This window comes from Podarcis cretensis (genome assembly GCF_951804945.1).
Source record: "Podarcis cretensis genome assembly, chromosome: 8".
In the NCBI taxonomy this organism is placed as follows: Eukaryota; Metazoa; Chordata; class Lepidosauria; order Squamata; family Lacertidae; genus Podarcis; species Podarcis cretensis.
In genome coordinates this window covers 11734310-11742000 of record NC_137177.1, presented here as the reverse complement: position 1 = coordinate 11742000, position 7691 = coordinate 11734310, and the positions used below count along the sequence as shown (strand labels likewise).

The 7691-nt window shown below is 45.8% G+C and overlaps 1 protein-coding gene across 1 annotated transcript in view; it reads left to right on the top strand.

Moving 5' to 3' along the window:
• The first annotated feature begins 268 nt into the window (after positions 1-268).
• POU2F2 (POU class 2 homeobox 2) overlaps positions 269-7691 on the top strand; it is a 110065-nt gene continuing 102642 nt past the window's right edge. Inside the window, exon 1 of the mRNA XM_079985453.1 lies at positions 269-615. The gene's annotated coding sequence lies outside the window, so the exon portion shown is untranslated. The remainder of the gene's footprint in view (positions 616-7691) is intronic.

The window sequence follows — 7691 nt, the reverse complement described above, 5'->3', positions numbered from 1 at the left end:
CACCTTTCTCATGCCCCCCGACTTTGATGCCCTCCTTCCCTAAACCTCATTTCCAGATCGTAAATAACCCTCACCTTTCTGTATTGCCCCTTCCTTCATTTCTCCCCCGCCCCCCACCCGCCCCCGTCCCTGCCCCAGCTGAAAACACTCTGGGCATTTTTCTTTCTCCCTCTTCCAAAGACCCACTGCCCCCCCCCCCACTCAGTCCCTCAGTTTAACAAATTTGGAAACAAGCCCCCCCCACTCTAAAATTCGGAAGCTCCTCTTGTTTCTTCCCTCCCATCTGCTCCCCCCTCCAATCAGGGCTCCCTTTCACGCGCGCCCCATCTCCATCCCCATCTGCTGTTGCTGCCCTGAGCATCTTTCATCCTGGTGCTGATGCTGCTGCATCTTTCTCGTTGCCCGGGCAACCGTAGCCGGGGAATGGGGAGGGGAGGGGGGAAATGATGGAGAGAATCCGGCGCGCGCCCTGGCTCGCGCTCTGACTGCTGCTGCCGCCGCCGCCGCCGCCGCCGCTTCTGCTATTGCTGCTGCTTCCCCCTCAGCCCCTGTGTATCTGGGCTGCACCCATGCGCGCATGGAGGAGTCAGCTTGCGCCCACCGATGGAAGCAGAGGTAGGTGCAGTCTCTATGCAATCCCCCCCCACCCCGCCTCCTCCTCCCTGTCTCCTTCCCTCTCTCTCCCATTTAAAAATCTTTAAAACTTTGCATATTAATATCTGCGCTTTGCATAAATCTCACCCGCTCTTTATTGATTGCAAAATGCTTAATGCAGCAGCTGGTCTATTGCACACACACACACGCACACACACACACAAGGCAGTCTATTCCTTTCTCTCTCTTCGTCTCTCAACACAGCAGCTGCAATTGTTCCTTCCAAGAGCTTTCTTTTTTTCCTCTCCCTGGCATATTATTTTTGCTGGTGTCTGTGGCTCAGCCTTTAAGGAAACGAACAAAAAAAAATTGCAAAGAGGGAAAAATAATAACGGAGAGATGCATATATAAAAATGCATTTTATTTTTATTTTTTTACAAAAACAAATAAAATGCAAAAATGATACAGGCGTGTTTTTAAAGGGCATTTTTATTCATTGCAAAGGGGAGGCGTTTTTTGCAATGGCAAAAAATGATATTTGCTGGCCGTTCTTTCCTTTTGCAAATGGCTTTGTGCACTGAGCGAATGTTTAAAAAAATATATCTATATAGGTTTTTTTTGCATGGATGAAAATAAAATCAGAAGACAGAGAAAACGCTGTAGAGGATTTTCTGTAAATGTCTCTTTGCTTTTCGGTGGCGGTGGCTCGGCTTTTGATGCTCTGGCGATGGAAGAAAGAAGGGAGGGGGAAAAAGGAGGAATAGACAGAAGGAACCTGAGGAGATGGGGGGTTGTGGCTCCGGCGTTTACGGTTTTGCAAAGCGGGCATATATTGTTAGGAAATGTGTTGCAATATTTGGATTCCTAACCCCCCCTCCGCCCGCCCCCGAAAAGGGTGGGGGGTTGTGCTGTGCATTAGCGGCGATTGCTTTCATACACTAAAGGGGGTGTTCTGTGTTTATTGGGGTATAAGTGAGTATATTAGACCCCTCTCTTATAAACTCAAGTTGCATAATGCGGGGGGGGGGGGTGTGCGAACCGAAGATGGAATGGTTTGGATTGTCCAAAGAACCGGTGTTGAGAGTGGGGGGGGGGAAGAAAGTGAAGGTTGTGTGTGTGGGGGGGGGAGAAGGTGCAATGGCCGAAGCGAGGAGGGGGAGGCAGATACATACAACAAGAACTGGACTCTTCTTTTGTCCATGGACGGGGTGGGGGTGGAGAAGAGGGAGGAAAGGAAGAATGTTATTAATAATTATTAGCAGCCCATGGCAGCTATTGTGTGGAGGGAGAGATATTGTCAGGATCTGGAGGAGGTGGGAGCGTGGGGGGGGGCGCAGGGGAGACCTGGGGTAGTGGCTGGATGGGTGAAGAGGTCAGATTCTGTGGTTTTTTTCGGGGTGGGGGAGTGTATGAGAAGAGGACCTATATGAGGGGAAGGTGAGAGGAGGTGGATATTGGGGGGGGGCAGGGTGTGTGGCTGAGGCAGGGAGGAGAGTTGGGTAAGAAAGAAAGGAGACCGCTGGATAGAAGAGACGGGAGCTCCTGGTGAAGGAAGGGGGTTCAGTGGTCTGGATTCAGTGGGGCAGAGAGAGAGAGAGGTGGAAAGATACATCCAAAAGAATGGAGATGGACCAAAATTTCAAAAGTGAGTGTGTGGGTTGTGAGGGAGAGAGAGAGCAGGGAACACATCTCCTAAGAATAGGGTTAAGAATAATGGATCTAGGGGTGTGGCTGTTACCTTCAGCCGCCCTGAACCCCTAAATCCAGAACCACCTACCCCCCAAATTCATGTTTGGTGCGATAGCTGTCTCCCAGGCCAAGTTGGAACACTATCCCAGTTTTCCAAAACGGATGCTATTTCTGTTTCTTTAGTTATTAGAGAGTGAGCGAATTGAGGAATGCCTTCTGGTCTGCTGTCCCAGAGCCTGGCATATCCTTGGCGAGTCTCTCTCTCTCTCTTCATTGACATTCCCTAACTTGTCCATAGTTACTTGGAGTTCAGAAATGACTAACTGGGCTTTGCTTATGGGGTGAGGTGGGGTGAGATGGGCTGGGCACTTACAGGACATTGCCATGGGGAAATGGGGAACAGTGGTTATTTGCTGCAAAGACCCCTTAGTCCTGACAGGTGGGCACTGGTGTAAGTGAAGCTGGCAACATACTAGGCTGCTTGCCACTGACCTCCCCCCTGTGCTTTGTCAGTGGGTTCATTTAAGACACCAATTTGTTACCTCTTGGCTGCTTAAAGCACCAACAGCACTGTTGCATTTTTCTTTAAGCAGTTGCAAGTCTACCTGTAAGCAGTGCTGGTAGATATTTCACAGGTCTTACTTTTGTGACAGGGAGAAGTGGAAATTACTCTGGAGTAGGTTCTGCAAAAACCTAATAAATGCAGAAGCCGCAAAGAGTTTTGTAACAGTCCTTTCCCCTGCCAGTTGCATTGTTGGGTGACACAACAGCTTTTATTTCTTCTTAAATATCCCTATTCAGGCCTCTGCAATTTGAGATGTGTGTGTGTGTGTGTGTGTCTTACGTCCCTGCAAGTGTACAAATTGCCCCCGTGGGTGTGCATAATCCATCTATTTGTCATCTATGGGAGTTTACATTTTCCTATATAGATTGCATCCCTTTCTGTTCCTTGTGTGTCTGAATTGGCATGTCAGTTGTGGGGCTGGTAAGTTTCCATAAAAAAGACCGCACAGTTTTGGTTCAGATTATTTATGGGGAAACACCTGTATTTTCCTAGATTAATCCTCACAAAACAGACTGGAACTGCCAGCACATGTATAAAGATTAAGTCAAACTCTGGAAAGAACTCTAACCTTCTATCATTCTTTCATTACCCTAATCTTGTGCACTCAAGTTCAAACGCTTGTGCTCCATGTTAATTAATCGGGGGAAACTAACACCTCCTTGTTCGCTAATGTGGATTAGAATCTTTTACTTCATCCATAAACATGGATTGAAAGGGTGAACACCCCCCTCCCAGCCTTTTATCACTCGGGTTGTGAGTACAGTGTGATTAAAGCTCACTATGGGGTAATTAATCTACATTAAGTGATAATGGGTGTGTGCCCTGTGTGTGTACGAAAGGGTTGCTGAAGTGTGTCAAGCGGCAGCAGCGATACATTGTCGTGCCCTCTTGTTTTGTGTGTGGCCTTGTGGTGTGTGCGTCTGTTGATATAATGGAGCAGGTCCTTCTTGGAACAAGTCCTTTAGTCACCAGACACTTCCCAAATCTCTTTGCTATTACTGCCTTTTCCTTGGATTCTGCAAAGGGTTATTCCCTTTTGAGTGTGGGGTGCAAATCGCGGGAAGAGCTCCTTTTGCCTAAACTGCAGAGAATGCCGCATCCTCCCCTTCAGGTCTGGTCCTGTCAAAAGGTTGGGCTCGCCCCCTGACATTTTGCTGCGGGAGGGAGAACGGCAAATGTCCCTCACCCTCCCTTCTTCAAGCCAAGGTGCATAGTTAATTGGCTCCTAACTGGAATATTTCACAAGAGCCCCCACTTCCTATAAAACAGAACAATAAAAAATCAAATGATTCACAATTTGCTGCCTTTTCCTGGCATCCGAAACCTGCCTCAGGTGGCTGCTTCATTCTACCTCATGATAGGGCCGGCCATGGTTCCCCCCCCCCATCTGTTTACTAGGCCTCGTTTTCATAGACCCATCACGGAAACACTGTATTTCAAAATTACATCCCAATAATCTGGGTTGATTTTTTTTTTAATCTGGAAGAGTTGCAGCTCCTTGCGGGTGGTAACCCCGACTGGGTTTGAGGAGGGAGCTATGAGCTAGAATTTGCGTTTCTGTGTCGGGTTTCTCTCATGAGGAGCCATAGTGACTGAGGGGATTGGAGAGCCCCTGACTTTGTGAGAGCTGGGCCTAGTGGCGAAGGCAGAATGGTTAAAGCTTGAAGCCATGTACACAAGATCGCTCCTTTACTCTGCATGATTGTTGATCCGCAATGATTGCGGAATCTCCCCTGGAGTTTTTGCAATCACTAATCTGGATTAGAACCCACGAGTATAAATTGAAAGAGGACGCCATCCCCGTGTGTGCAATACAATGTGCTGACCAGTATCGGCAGGCAGTAACGCTGAATATATATATTTGGAGACGTCCCCTATAGAAGTGTGGTGTTGAATCAGTGTCCTTTTATTTTATTTTATGGCACCCACATCTGCTGTGTGTTGTCTGTGTGTCTGACTCCCGTGATTTAATTGTATTGCTTTATGTATTTAGTACAGCCTTGTCTTTCTCCTGCCCACCCCCAGTGTCCGCTAGACGCTACGCATAGGGTCGGAGGAGCCCGGTATGAGAAGCGCCGCACTGTTCTGTTGTTGTGTGTTGCTCTGTGGGTCGGTGCGGTTGCTTGTGTGTGTGTCTGCCTTCCTTTTTCTGTTGGGTGTGCATCTGCTGTTGTCAAGTGAGACCTCATTTCTCTGCAGTGACCTTTTTTTTATTGCTGCCTGGCATGTGTATGTGCATTTGTATGTGCGGGTGCCTCGGTAACCCTTTCAGCGCTGCAGTGCCTCTGCCCCTTGTCTTCCTCTACAGCTCACCCTACTGGTTAGGTCCAGTGCGGAAGCCCTTCCAGGGCCTGGCCTGCGATTTCCTCAAGCGACCTGCTTACCGGTCCCTTGGCAACAGGGTGTCCTTCGCTGCCCCATTTCCCTACATTTCCAGTCCCAATACACGCTGCTCTCTGAGCTTCTCGGTGCCTGCCCTTGTCTGTTTGGAACTGTGTGGCAGCCTGACAAGATGTTGACACCCTTATAATGTCCTCGTTCTCCCCTGTCCTGAGCACTAGGACTTTTCGGTATATATGTATATATTTTGCCACATCCCTCCATCCATCCTTATATATGATCCATATATTCTTTGAAACCTCTGCATGATTTTGCCAGTTCCGTGTTTTGTGCGCCATACCTTTTATTCTTGCTCTTTTGCTGTTTTTTCTCACCTTCCCTTTTAATTTCCTCTACTTTCCCTTCTAATTGTCATTGCATTATTTCCCCCCCCCTCCCACTCCCCTTTCTATCACCCATTTCTCTCCTTTTATGTTTCCTTTGGCTATACCTCCTTCCCAACCTCTCTGACAAAACCCCTCCAAATTCCGCTCCTATTATACCATCGGACTTGGTCCCCTTTGTCCAAACTATATTTCGCCCTTTGGCCGCGCTGGAAGTCGTATTTCTGCTGGGAACGGAAGGTGCCTCTTTTCGACCTGGCTTTCCTAAAATCCAGAATGTGAGATGCAGTGCCACAGAGAGAGCCTTTAAAAATAAATAGTAGTTTTCTTTTATTTAATATGAACCCAGACTCTTAATTTAGGTATAGTGGGGCGCTTTACTCCCAATTGTGAGAGATGATGCGTTAGTGGAAAAAGCGATCCCTAGTTCTCCACTGCTACATAAGAGCAGCCATTTCCTGGTCAAGAAACTGACCGCCAGCTCCATCTCACCCGACAAAGAGTCCAGGTCATTTATTCCATGAATGTCACCTGGGGAGGAGGGGAAGGGAGAGAGAGAGAAAGCAGTCATACCCTTCAGCCATCAAACACTCCATCCCCCCACCCTCGCACCACTTTGGTGTCAGTTTCAGTGGGAATTAGATGCTTCCCACCCCCCCAAACACACCTTTACCATATTTTTCTCTGGGGTGGTGGTGGCCAGAAGGCCAGGGATGTGGTTGGTGTTAGGACGTATCGGGGAGGCAGAAAGGGAAAATGTATCTGAAATCAGGGGTCTGTTTGCTTTATCACAAGCAAAGCAGCCTCACATTCTAGTCCTGGAAGAATAGAGGGATCCGGGAAAGGAAGAAATCATAGAAAGAGGTGCATAAAAGGATTCGTTCTTTCGTTCACCTTGGCTCTCCTGAACAGCTGGAATTTTAAAAAGAAAGAGTAAAAATTACAGACAGATAGAAATATAAGAGGGGAGCAATAGAAAGGCAGCCGCACATCTTAAAACGAAGAGCAGGCCCCAATAACAATTAGTAAAAACCCATTGTCGTTCTTGTTCCTGGTGTACAATTTATCTGTTGTGCAGTCTGTGTAATTGTGTGACCAAGAGATTCATTCACAAATCGATGCATGTTAAATGGGAGGTAGTCAATTTAATTACCACTCTTTCGAAAACTTGATTTCCCCATTAGATAATTTATTTTTAAATCTGCATCTTCCAGATGTAAATATAACGATCTTTTTGCAAATCAATAAGGGTAGTTATAAATGACTGTTGTTGAAAAGTTTTTAAAATGTAGCTAGAAAAAGATGGATTTGCTTGTAAATATATAGATCCAGTTAATCCATAAACAGCAGATTGATTTGTAAATGGAAGTATCAAGATACATCCAGCCTGTATCTTTAAAACAGAACCTTTTGGAATTGTAGGTATAGCAGTTATTCATATATATATATATATATATATATATATTACAATTGAAGATCTGTATGCAAAGTCTCTCACTTTGCTTTTCCATATCAGTACAGTACAGTATTATGCAAATATATACACCTGTCCTAAATAGCAGGTGCCTTGCTCGAGATCAACACATCTGTAAAAAACAAGATCAGTGCTCCAATAATGAAAACAAAACGAGTTAACTCTACATATAATTCCACATTTGAAAGTGTCTTTTGTTTTGAGCGTCTGTAATGGATCTATCAATAACAGGATCAGTCAGTAAATACATTCATCCGTATCAATAATATCCGGTATCTATCTCCAGAATACAGTTCAATAAATATAAAGGGATCGATTTACAAACCTATAAATAATATACATCACTACATTGCGTCCTTCATTTTCCATTACACCAAGAGCACTTCAAAGCACTTATGCAGTGTAAAAGGACTATTGTGAAACAGCCGATCGGGCCCGCTGCCTGCAGTTTTTAAAAAGAGCCTTAACAGGAATGAAGTGGTAGGCCATAAATAATAACTCTGTTTCTAAATATGTTTGCATAGATTTGCATCCACATTTTCAGATGCAAACAAATTGCATAATTAAGAAGCTGTCCCCTGCCAAATTGTGGTGCAATATTAATAACTGTGTCTCTCTTTCCTTTTACTTTCTCTTATTTTGGCTT